Source organism: Xiphophorus hellerii, chromosome 11, assembly GCF_003331165.1.
Source record: "Xiphophorus hellerii strain 12219 chromosome 11, Xiphophorus_hellerii-4.1, whole genome shotgun sequence".
NCBI classification, from domain to species: domain Eukaryota; kingdom Metazoa; phylum Chordata; class Actinopteri; order Cyprinodontiformes; family Poeciliidae; genus Xiphophorus; species Xiphophorus hellerii.
Window position 1 is genome coordinate 64,458 of NC_045682.1, and position 13,105 is coordinate 77,562.

A 13,105-nucleotide genomic window follows, 5' to 3' on the forward strand; every position below is an offset into this window, starting at 1 on the left:
GGGCTACGCCCTGAGCACGGACGAGGCACCTGCCGCACTCAGGGCTACGCCCTGAGCACGGACGAGGCACCTGCCGCACTCAGGGCTTCGCCCTGAGCACGGAAGACACTCCAACAACTCCAATTTTACTTCACCCAGGAACACTCTCCACGCACTCGGGACACTCCAAAACACACTCTGGTAAGGTTCCCACAAGTACCTATTTTCACAACACTTAGTGCGATTTTCACCATTTTCACACATCCACCAACCCTGTCATATCACACATCCCCGCACTCAGGGCTACGCCCTGAGCACGGAAAACCGACTCCCAGCTCGATCCGACGCTCCTAGCGAAACTTGAAAAATCAATGGGAGTCTATGGCAGCTATAGGAAGGGGAGGGGCCAGGGCCACCAAACTCGGTGGAGACCTGGAGGGGGTCGAGACATGTATACACACCGAGTTTGGTCAGCTTGCCGCTTATACTTTGGAAGTTATCGAGCTTGTCCGAACTCGTCCGATGAATGGGAGTCAATGGCAGCTATGTCTTAGGAAGGGGCCACAGCCACCAAACTTGCAGGGTACGTGGGTCCCCTCAGACGATCTCTCGAGGCCAAGTATGGGCCCCATACCTCAAATACTTTTTGAGTTATCGAGCTTGTCCGAACGCGTTTTCTGGTTTTCATCCTATATCCTAACCCTAACCCTAACCCTAACCCTAACCCTAACCCTAACCCTAACCCTAACCCTAACCCTAACCCTTACCCTAACCCTTACCCTAACCCTAACCCTTACCCTTACCCTAACCCTTACCCTAACCCTTACCCTAACCCTAACCCTAACCCTAACCCTACCCTACCCTTACCCTTACCTTACCCTAACCCTTACCCTAACCCTAACCCTAACCCTAACCCTAACCCTACCCTAACCCTAACCCTAACCCCTAACCCTAACCCTAACCCTAACCCTAACCCTAACCCTCCCTAACCCTTACCCTAACCCTAACCCTAACCCTAACCCTAACCCTTACCCTAACCCTACCCTAACCCTAACCCTTACCCTACCCTAACCCTAACCCTAACCCTAACCCTAACCCTAACCCTACCCACCCTAACCCTAACCCTAACCCCTAACCCTACCCTACCCTAACCCTTACCCTTCTGGTTTTCATCCTATATCCTAACCCTAACCCTAACCCTAACCCTAACCCTAACCCTAACCCTAACCCTAACCCTAACCCTAACCCTAACCCTAACCCTAACCCAACCAAAGCCGGGCGTACCACCTCCAGGGAACACCTCAGCTCCCCGAGGGCAGCTGTGATGGAACCAAGGGGGCCGTGCGCACCGGGGACCGGGGCTTCACCGCAACCAAAGCCGGGCGTACCACCTCCAGGGAACACCTCAGCTGCCCGAGGGCAGCTGTGATGGAACCAAGGGGGCCGTGCGCACCGGGGACCGGGGCTTCACCGCAACCAAAGCCGGGCGTACCACCTCCAGGGAACACCTCAGCTCCCCGAGGGCAGCTGTGATGGAACCAAGGGGGCCGTGCGCACCGGGGACCGGGGCTTCACCGCAACCAAAGCCGGGCGTACCACCTCCAGGGAACACCTCAGCTGCCCGAGGGCAGCTGTGATGGAACCAAGGGGGCCGTGCGCACCGGGGACCGGGGCTTCACCGCAACCAAAGCCGGGCGTACCACCTCCAGGGAACACCTCAGCTGCCCGAGGGCAGCTGTGATGGAACCAAGGGGGCCGTGCGCACCGGGGACCGGGGCTTCACCGCAACCAAAGCCGGGCGTACCACCTCCAGGGAACACCTCAGCTGCCCGAGGGCAGCTGTGATGGAACCAAGGGGGCCGTGCGCACCGGGGACCGGGGCTTCACCGCAACCAAAGCCGGGCGTACCACCTCCAGGGAACACCTCAGCTCCCCGAGGGCAGCTGTGATGGAACCAAGGGGGCCGTGCGCACCACAGCCAGGGCTCAGAGCTCCAGCCAGCACCTCGGACAGCTCCAAGCCGTCCACAGAGCACTGTCTGCAGCCTTTGCCCTGCCCGCCTTCGACCGAGCTTTCACGCAGCTCACAACCGAGCCGGAGATGCCCCAGGCCCTTCAGAAGGACCGAGGAGACACACCGGACCGACCGGAGCCCACAGCCAGGGCTCAGAGCTCCAGCCAGCACCTCGGACAGCTCCAAGCCGTCCACAGAGCACTGTCTGCAGCCTTTGCCCTGCCCGCCTTCGACCGAGCTTTCACGCAGCTCACAACCGAGCCGGAGATGCCCCAGGCCCTTCAGAAGGACCGAGGAGACACACCGGACCGACCGGAGCCCACAGCCAGGGCTCAGAGCTCCAGCCAGCACCTCGGACAGCTCCAAGCCGTCCACAGAGCACTGTCTGCAGCCTTTGCCCTGCCCGCCTTCGACCGAGCTTTCACGCTTCCAAGGAGCTCAGAACCGAGCCGGAGATGCCCCAGGCCCTTCAGAAGGACCGAGGAGACACACCGGACCGGCCGGAGCCCGCTGCCTTACCGCCCCAGACTTCCAGAGAACCGGAGACAAAATCTGGAAAAAGGGCTTAAAATGCTGGAAAAAGCCGAAAAAGGGGCCTAAATCCGCCTTACCCTAGCTCCAGTAGACCCCTAGAACCGGCCTGGATCGAAAAACTTTGGCTTTTTCCGCTCCAAGCCCTCTTTCCGAACTCGCTCCTATAATCCCGCCGGTGGGGTTTTTCTCCGTAAGGTCCTGAAATCCTACCTATCGACGGAGCCGGGGTGAAGGGTCGATTTTTTTTTCACGGGCGGCAATGCTTTGGACAAACTTTGAACGGTTATCTCGGCTTCTGTGAACGACTTAAAGACGATTCGACCACACCAGAGTGTTCTCTGGACTCTGGCCTTTCCGGCAATATGCGGCTTTCCCCGGGGAAATGCATTTTTAAAAAATTTTATGGAAGTGGAAAAATCACCGGGGGCCTCCGGGGCGCCGAGGCCGAGGACAGTGAGCCGCTGCGGACACCGCCGGCTGCTTCATGGGCCCTCTCTGGAAGTCCGAAAATTCAACTTTGTCCCAGGATGATGAGAGTGATACAGGCGTGATCGGGGCATTCTCCCGGGCCTATTGATCCTACTTTCGAGGCCGCTGGTGCCCGGGAAAGTGCCTACCCTAACCCTTGGACCAGGGTTTGGGTTTTTGATTTTTAATTCCGCCTGCGGGCGTCCCAGGAACCAGAGAACCACACCAGAGTGTTCTCCGGACTCTGGCCTTTCCGGCAATATGCGGCTTTCCCCGGGGAAATGCATTTTTAAAAAAATTTATGGAAGTGGGAAAAATCACCGGGGCCTCCGGGGCGCCGAGGCCGAGGACAGTGAGCCGCTGCGGATACCGCCGGCTGCTGCATGGGCCCTCTCTGGAAGTCCGAAAATTCAACTTTATCCCAGGATGATGGGAGTGATACAGGCGTGATCGGGGCATTCTCCCGGGCCTATTGATCCTACTCTCGAGGCCGCTGGTGCCCGGGAAAGTGCCTACCCTAACCCTTGGACCAGGGTTTGGGTTTTTGATTTTTAATTCCGCCTGCGGGCGTCCCAGGAACCAGAGAACCACACCAGAGTGTTCTCCGGACTCTGGCCTTTCCGGCAATATGCGGCTTTCCCCGGGGAAATGCATTTTTAAAAAATTTTATGGAAGTGGGAAAAATCACCGGGGCCTCCGGGGCACCTAGGCCGAGGACAGTGAGCCGCTGCGGACACGGCCGGCTGCTGCATGGGCCCTCTCTGGAAGTCCGAAAATTCAACTTTATCCCAGGATGATGGGAGTGATACAGGCGTGATCGGGGCATTCTCCCGGGCCTATTGATCCTACTCTCGAGGCCGCTGGTGCCCGGGAAAGTGCCTACCCTAACCCTTGGACCAGGGTTTGGGTTTTTGATTTTTAATTCCGCCTGCGGGCGTCCCAGGAACCAGAGAACCACACCGTTTTATTCTCCAGACTCTGGCCTTTCCGGCAACATACGGCTTCCCCCGGAGGAATGCATTTTTAAACATTTTTACGGAAGTCAAAAATCACCCTAGCGGGACGTCGGGGCCCCCCGAGGCGGGCTGTAGCCTGACTTTGCCCCGGCCCTGCTAAGACCCATCCAGGCTGGAGCTCCCTCCTCCTGCTCCCTCCGAACCGCGGGGTCCAGGCTGGCTGGAGCTCCCTCCGAACCGCGGGGTCCAGGCTGGCTGGAGCTCCCTCCGAACCGCGGGGTCCAGGCTGGCTGGAGCTCCCTCCGAACCGCGGGGTCCAGGCTGGCTGGAGCTCCCTTCGAACCGTGGCATCCCACACTTAAGCACGGATTACACCCACCGACACGCACGGCCCCGGACGGGTCGTGCCCCTGGTAGGGCAAAGAGAAGCAGGTGGTGGTGGTGGTGGTGGTGGTGGTGGTGGTGGTGGTGGTCCTGGTCCCCCCGTCCCCCCCGTCCCCCCCCCCCCGCCGGACGTTCGCCCGCAGGACGGGGCTCCCTAACCCGCCTTTTCCCTAACCCTATCCCTAACCCTAACCCTAACCCTAACCCTAACCCTTACCCTTACCCTAACCCTAACCCCTTACCCTAACCCTAACCCTAACCCTAACCCTAACCCTAACCCTAACCCTATCGAAACTTGAAAAATCAATGGGAGTCTATGGCAGCTATAGGAAGGGGAGGGGCCAGGGCCACCAAACTCGGTGGAGACCTGGAGGGGGTCGAGACATGTATACACACCGAGTTTGGGGAGGATGGCACTTACGGCTTGGGAGCTAAATACGATGAGACGATTTTTCAAATGAATGGGAGTCAATGGCAGCTATGTCAAGGGAATGAGCTACAGCCACCAAACTTACAGGGTACCTGGGCACCCTCCATGGGTCTCTCGAGGCCAAGTATGGGCCCCCTACCTCTTTTAGTTTTTCAGCCAAATACGATGAGACGACGACTTTTCTGGTTTTCATCCTATATCCTTTTTGATAGAGTTTTGTTAAAACAGTAATATTTTCCCGGTCATATAGGTGTGTGGCTCGTTACAGGAAGAGTGAATGCTGCAAGTCAGTGACTCAATGCAATCTGCACACTTTTTACACTAATTTGAATATTAAACTGATTGATAAAAAGGATTAATTGGAATGTGTGATTGAATGGATTATATTTTTTGTCCCTGAAATACCTTAAGACGACATTTGTTGTGAAATGGAACCTATATAAATAAACTGATTTGAATTCAATGTTGTGATTAGTTGTAATAGATCTGTCGGATGGGTTGCTGCAAGACATGTGAAGTATTCTTGTTGCATATTTTTAGCAACCAACTCCATAGACAGAATCACCTGATAAATTAACTCTTTCAAAGTGAATAAACATAATTATATCTGCTATCTAAATGTTTGTTTTGCTAATTGCTGAAAAATTCTGTGATTTTATCCTTCTAGAGGTGTGTAGATCTGATTTTGACCTGTTCTGTTGCTACTCATACACCAGACACCAGAGGGAGCTGCTGTCAAGGCATTGAACTGGGAAGATCCACGCAGAGCCTCATCCACAGAGGTCTTTTTGTGCATTTCCTGAACAAAAAGTGCTTGTAATCATATTTCTGTTTCCCAGTCATATGACCTAATATATAATCTAACTTAGTCTCAGATTTTAATAAACTAGAACTGGTTTGATTTCCATGGTAGTAGCATACAACATCATATAACACTGTGCTCAAATGTTATCATCTTGCAAGGAGGAGTAAAGTCTGTCTAATGAATCTTACATTTGCTGAGCTTTGGTATGATGGGATTTATGCAAATCTGAAAGAAGTCAAATATAATTTTTGCATAAATAGTGGTAAACTTTTTATTGGAGTAACTGAAAACTCTAGACTGTAAAATTGAAGTTATTGTAAAAAATTCACTGATCTTGGAAAGTTAGTTTAGAAAGACATTAAGTCAAAGGCCAACAACACGGGTATAATAATAATAAAAAAAAAACACATTAAGATTTTATTAAGGTTTCTGTATAAAGTTAGTGGCACAAGTCTATTAACCGGGAAACATGGAAAATGTGTCATTCATAAAACACATCACATGTAGGCTAAGGTCATCCTTTTGGAATGCTGTTCTGTAAACAGAAAAGGTGAACACATGCATTTGACTGATTCTTCCAGTAGTTAGATCTGAAGCAGTGAAACAACTGTTTATATTTAGTTTAAACTGAATGCTTCTCGAAACAATTCAAGTATTTATGATCAAAGTGGATTTTTATACTCAAGGTATTTTAGAGAATCCTTGAAGAAAGTAAGGACTACTGATTCTTCCCTCCACCTGTATTACTGATTGTTAAAGAGTGACTCTATCTGCATCCTCTTTAAAATCTGGAAACAATTCAGGCGAAAAGGTTGTGGGGCGAAGCCAAGAACGATGGAAGGGGGTCGTCTGTGGGTTCCATGGCGGGTTAGAGGTGCATTATGCGGAATAAGAGAGCACTTAACAGTGTTGAGGGGGGGCTGGTCTGAGTGAGGGCACAAAACCATCTCACAATAATAGCACAAAAGAGAAAGAAATGGTGTTTCAGTGCTGCTCCTGGTATTCATGGAAAGACTTTTTGTGTGAAATGGATGACATAAAATGATCTGGACCCATATGAGCATTTCTAATGGGGACAGGCAGCATGTAGCCAACACAGCTGGCAGCACAGGTTTAAGACCCTGGCTTTTCCAGCGAATGCACATAACCCAAGCAACACTCGAGAGAAGCATGAGTCTGACCATGACTGGGACTTGGATGCGACTACATAGCCCATGACAGACATTTTTGCTCATCCTGATGTGAGCGTCTGCTGCTGTATCGACTCCCCTCCAACACATAAGTCCATTAATCAGTCCAATTTCCCTGTGGGCAGTGGTTTATTTCTGTCATCAAATGCCTGATGAAATCTTTAGACACTGCGTATTAGGGAACAATACCTCCAAATAGCTGATAGTGTTAACAAGTCACATGCTGAGCTGAGGCATCGCTCAGCTCTAATTTGAAAGGAAGTGAGGTGATAATGTGATGTGCCATCCTTTTGTGGGCGTGCATTAATGGTACCAGACAAGATGGCAATTGATGGCAAATCAACTGCTTGCAGAGGGAAGGGAAGAGAAACACTGTGTGTTGGGGAAGAGGGGTGTGTGTGGGGGGAGGGATGAGGGGAGTTAAAGTACATTGACTGGCAAACTGCAGAGCTACAGTGGCCTTTAATTCATTATTTCCCCTGATGAAGAAGATTTAATGTATTTGACGTGCATTTTACCCTGTCCATTTCTTTCAGCTTTTTTCTTCTCCCTCAGAGTTATGTCCAGATAAAAACTCTTCATTCTATCTTCTCTTCTTGCACTGCTCTTCTAAAAAGAAATGAAGAAATTATCAATGATTTGGACAAAATAAACCCAGCTTCTTTATAGTAGTAAGGCTCAGCCTGCTTCATAGATGACGTGACTTGCTTAAGTAAATCTGTAATGTACTTACACAATATTCTCTATCTGGGTCCACAATGTCTCCCCAAAAACACAGCCTGATCTTTTGGTGATCACAATGTGCTTTTCCATAAGTTACTTAGAATTAAAAAGCTCCAAAACTTTTTAATACTCGCTCCAAATTCCTGCCACACCCAGGTTTTTGTTTCTGCAATGACAGAAGCTCCAGCGCATACAATGATCTGAAAACTTCTGACTTCAGTTTGATGGCTTCCATCAATGCTGATCTCCACCAAGGAATCCTTTGGTTGATGCTGCAACCTGCACCAGTGACCTTCAGGGCAGGAAAGCAGCATTCACAGCTTTACGATTACATCTTCCACAAAAGACAAAAGAAATGCTTTCTGATGTGCCAACGAAAGATCCTCATAAAGGAGGATCCTTGGGCATTGTGTTAGAAGCTCTTAAGCTTCTAAAAAAATGCTATATCAAAAATAACTCCAAAGAAATTTGACTTCACACTATTGTACTGACGCCTTGAAATTGGCATCTGTCTCTTTAAGAAGCTAGTGACTCTTTCCATCACTCCCCTTTCAGCACGTCATCTCAGCAATGCTTCTCCATGTTGCTGTTTAAAACCATTCTTAGGATTGTTGGACTGATATGTAGGTTGGACAATAAACTCAATAGACATGCAGTTCCTCCAAGTGTTTACTAATTGTTGCTGCCACTAATGGAGGAGCAGGGAGTCGAAGGTGGAGCTCTGATAAATTGTACAAGCAATCGTTTATGGCTTTCCAGATGACACTGAGAGATTTACCATGGTTTAACTGTAATCCTAAAGAATTACTGACAAACACATCACCACCTCATCTAGTGGCTTCACATCAGTGGCACAAAAAGTGGGTATGCACTGTATGCAATGCATAGGGGTGCTGCACTAGAGGGGGCACCAAAACAATGTGGGGACATTTTTTCTGGTCGGCATTTTCTGTATTTAACAGCTTTTTGAGCATGTATGAAATGATCAGTAATAAAGGAAACTCCTATCCCCTGTTCTTTCACTACCCCCCTCTCGTCGCACCCGCCGCCCCTCCCCATACACACATACATATACAGGTAGCTTGGGCACACGCCCCTTCGAGAACGCACTGAGGCGCGTTTTTTTTTTCTTTTAAATTTGAATGGTAGTAGTGCACTCAGCAACATGAAGCTAAAGATGGGGCGGCAGAAAAAAATCTCCAGGGCGCAAAACAGAATAAGGAAGGGGGTTACGGATAAAGATGTTGGAGAGACAAAGAAAAGCTTTTCAAAGTGGTTGAAAGACAATAGGTAAGTAATGTCAGCGTATCTACAGGAGGGTTGTAAATATTCAGGTTAGCTTAAGCTAGCCTAAAATGACAGGTGGTTGTTGTTGTTTTGTTAGGGTTGGCACCCGTCCCATAAACTACAGAATTGTCTCATATTTGACTGTTAATTGCTGTGTCCTGTATTGAACCAATACCAGGAGCAATTTGTTCCATATTTCTATACATGTCTGGTGGACACACCTGTCACACAGATCTCCACAATAATGACCAAAACATAACAAAGGTCAGCTAAATGTGTGAGAAACAGATAACCTCAATTTCCCTATGGGATTAATAAAGTTTAACCTACCTACCTACCTACCTACCTAAATTATCGTGGCGGGAGCTAAATAGGAGCCCCGAACGCTGTTGTCATGGTTGCCTAGAGATGGACACTAAGCAGCCGTGGTGAGCTGCTATCAACCCGCGTCTTTTAAAATGTCCACTGATTCTCCACCGTCCTTAGAAGTGAAACCTCTGGCAAAAATACAGACATGAGGAAGACACACATTCCAGGCTGAACAATTTCAGTGAAGTTAAATAGGGGCGATTTAAAAAGAAAATGTGTCGGCGATATTCAGTTACGCTGACACACCGACAGACCCATTCTGGCTATATAATGTCAGACAGAATGGATCTGCAGACCCGCCAGAACCTAAAGAATCAGACATCAGTCTCTTCAATCATCTCCTGATACTGAAAAATATAAATGGCAATTTAAAGAACAAATCATACAAATAGATTAATGGTAAATAAATAAATTGTGAAGAGAAACAGTTTATTTTTTCTACATTCGTTTGTTAGGGCTTTCTGTGTAGGAAAAATGTTGATATCTTTTATAAATACAGTGTTTTGTGGTCAATGTTATTTCAGTATTATTTTATTAATGTGGGTTGCCAGTTTGGATCAGGCTTCCCATCAAGCTACAAGAATGAAGGAACAAAATGCCTCAGACCTGCAGCCCATAGGTGGTTCTAGAGGCTGGTCGAAGTGGCTCTTTGGCTCACTTATAAATGATAAAATATTGGTCTATGTTTTGTTTCATTCTTTTTTAATTGCTTTCTAGGCTGCAATTTATTCACACATCAGGAAGGAATAATAACATTAGGGAGGCAACAAAAACCTACATACCATGATAGTTTGAATTTAATTACTGTATTTTATAAGTGCATGAATAAGAGAGCGCTATATGGACATATTAAACCTGGGGTAGGGGGGGAGCCGATGACATGAGGTGTTTGCATACACCTCAGAAAGTATGCAGTTGCGCCCCTGCTTCACATATTATTCTGAAATAAAACATTGTCCTCTCATGATGGAATTCATCACAGACTGTATGAATAGTCACCAAATACTGATCTGTCAGAGAGATTTCATGTCTTATTGAGACAACAATGTCTGTGGTCGATTTTGGTGGATATGTGTTGTCGTGTGGGCAGCATATCATTTTAAGTGATTCAGTTCTCTCCAAATGCTTCTTATCAACCAGCCTCTGAAACAACAATCCTGTTGTCATCATAAGTGCAACAGCAGCTGTCATCCCTACGCTTAGTGTTTTCACTTCTCACAGCAAAAAAAGTAAAAAATGTTACCGAGAACATGAAGTCTTTTTCTGCTTTATTACCTTTATTTTCATTTGAATGACCCCCGCCTGAGTCTGGATGATACAGTTCAGACATGAATTAATTAAAAATGAATTTTTTGATCCAGTTCCGGGTATCGGCTTGATGTCCTGATTACAGCACTAAGACATATTGGCTCCTGTTTCCTGCCTTCTATCTCTGATTCTATTAGCCACTGCTGCAGTGAGGTGTGCAGTTGCATTTTGCAGACATTTTTAGTCATGTACTTTGTGTATCTGACTTGCAAAACTATATTGCACTATTGCACTGTGATATCATTTTGTTGACTGAATCTAAGTAATCACTCGCACTGGCGTTCTTTGTGCCTAACTGAAGACTAGGTAAAAAAAAACTATTTATGTAAGACTACAGTCTGATAAATTTGCTGTCACCTACAGCAAGAATGTAAACATCCCAAGTTAATGAATGTTTGCTTTTGAGAACACAAGTGGTTGCACAATTAACAGTAGTACCCTCATAATAAATAAAAATGTAACATTAAATTCTTTTCAGATTATTCATCTTTGAATTTTGAAATAGAAATGCATGTCCTTTTTTAGATGGGGTTTAAATACACATCTAAGCACACATCTCTATCTTGTCAATATACAAAGTGAGGTGTATTATAGGGTAGGAAATATTACTTTACAGCTCCTTGTTAGTGAGCTGCAGCAAAGAATGGCATCTTGTGGTCAACAAGTTTCCTTAACAACCATTAGATATTATCAACATGACAAGCAGTTGTTTATAAAATATTACTGGAAAGTGACTTTCTGCCCCACCATCACAAATGTAAAGAGATGTAGTATGTTAAACTCTTTCGGAACTTTACCTGGAACTGTATGTTAGATTTTTTTTTTTTTTGGAGAAACAGTCAAGTTGGAATTTGAAATGAATAAAAGGATGAATAAGTGGGAAAGCACCCATTGTTAATTAGATCTGTGATGCTTTGAGTCTTTCTTTTCCAAGGACCATGTAAAAAAATCATTTTATTATCTTTTTTGGTGGTGAAAAACAATACTTTATTATTGTAAAATCTTATAAAATAAGCTGAACGTATGTAAGTTTTTTGAAAAGTATTTTTTTACATAGTTGGTGAAACTGCCATGTCATGGCATGAGACAGACAAACTATGAAAAAAATTGAGCCCCTCTGCTCGCTCCTCCCAGTGCCATCAAGCATACAACCAATCAGAACCTGGAGGTGGGTCTTAGCGCTGTAAGTATCAATATTGTGTGGCGCTGCTGATCCCCCTCCACCCCTTCTTGCTCTCTGCTACCTCTACTGCTTTTCTTCATAAACAGATCATGTTGTGAATGTTAGCTTAGTTAGCATAGTCATGATGACGACAAATAAATGGTTTTCCTGTTGTTTCTTCACCATTTAGTATTAAGACCTTCCTCCTGGCTCTGATTGGTTTCATCAGATGGCAATTGCAGTTCAGGGAGGAGGTGGAGGAGATCGATCTTTTTACAGAATGTCTGTCTCAGCAAACAAGATGGTGATAATTTAACAAATATATATACAGTATATATATATATATATATATGGGGGGGAGGGGGGGCATGTGGGGGTGTGCGTGTGTGTGTGTACTGTATATATGAGCTGCATGTGTAATATATATGCTTATAAACCCCAAGACCAGTAGTAAAGATTTCAATCTAGAATACCACACTGGTTTCTTATTTCCCTATGAGATGCATTTTTATAATAGCCAATTGTTTCAAATGCATAGTCTCAGGCTCTAACAGATTGACTGACATACTACATTCACATTTCATCACAGAGCTGCTGTGTGTTTTCTCTTAGCATAACCTTACTGATTGGCTGAATTCTGTGATGCAAAATGAAAGTAATATGCACAGGGCCTGCCCTTAATTTGTACATACATTCTTCAGTGTGTATACAAAAAGCAGATGGGAAGGTTTACTAACATTCTTTTTCCAGGCAGCTCTCCACAGTGAAAAGTAACAGCTGTTCATTTGATGCTGCCTCCACCTTTGCTGACCCCATTTCCGTCTTAGCGGTGGCTGAGACTGGAAAAAAAATTAGTTGCATTACCCACTCCCCACCATGGCAGGTCTAGCTGTGATTCTGCCCAGATTCTGTCCATTACAGTGGCCCCTCTGTCTGATTAGCCCAAACACACTCACTAACATGCCAAATCACTGCTTCACTCAGTCATCAGAAAACTCCATCCAGCCACAAACAAACAGTCAAAACAGCAGCACCATGGGAGACAGGCAGCAGTGACAAATTTTCTCACTTAGTTGTCTGTTCCAGACACACACACCCACACACACACCACCACCCCCCCACACACACACACACCCACACGCCTACACACACAGTATGTCTTCCTATGTTAAAAGGGGCTTTATATTGATGTTCATTCATTTATAGTCTAACCTTGATACTAACCCTACACCTATCCATTTCCATGGTTAGGTTTAGGGTACATGGTACCATGTACCATTAACTTAAGTTAAGTTGGTACATGTCTAACTTAACTTAAACTCAATACACACCTTAGTCCTAACCCAAAAACAACACCTCTTCTCCTGGGGTCCAGGCTTTGGGCCCCCTAAGGAGCATTCGTCCTCACAACTTAGTATGTATTAGAAAAAATATTTATACTGAACAAAAATATAAATGCTCCATGTCACATATTGTTGCCATGTGGAGTTAACAACT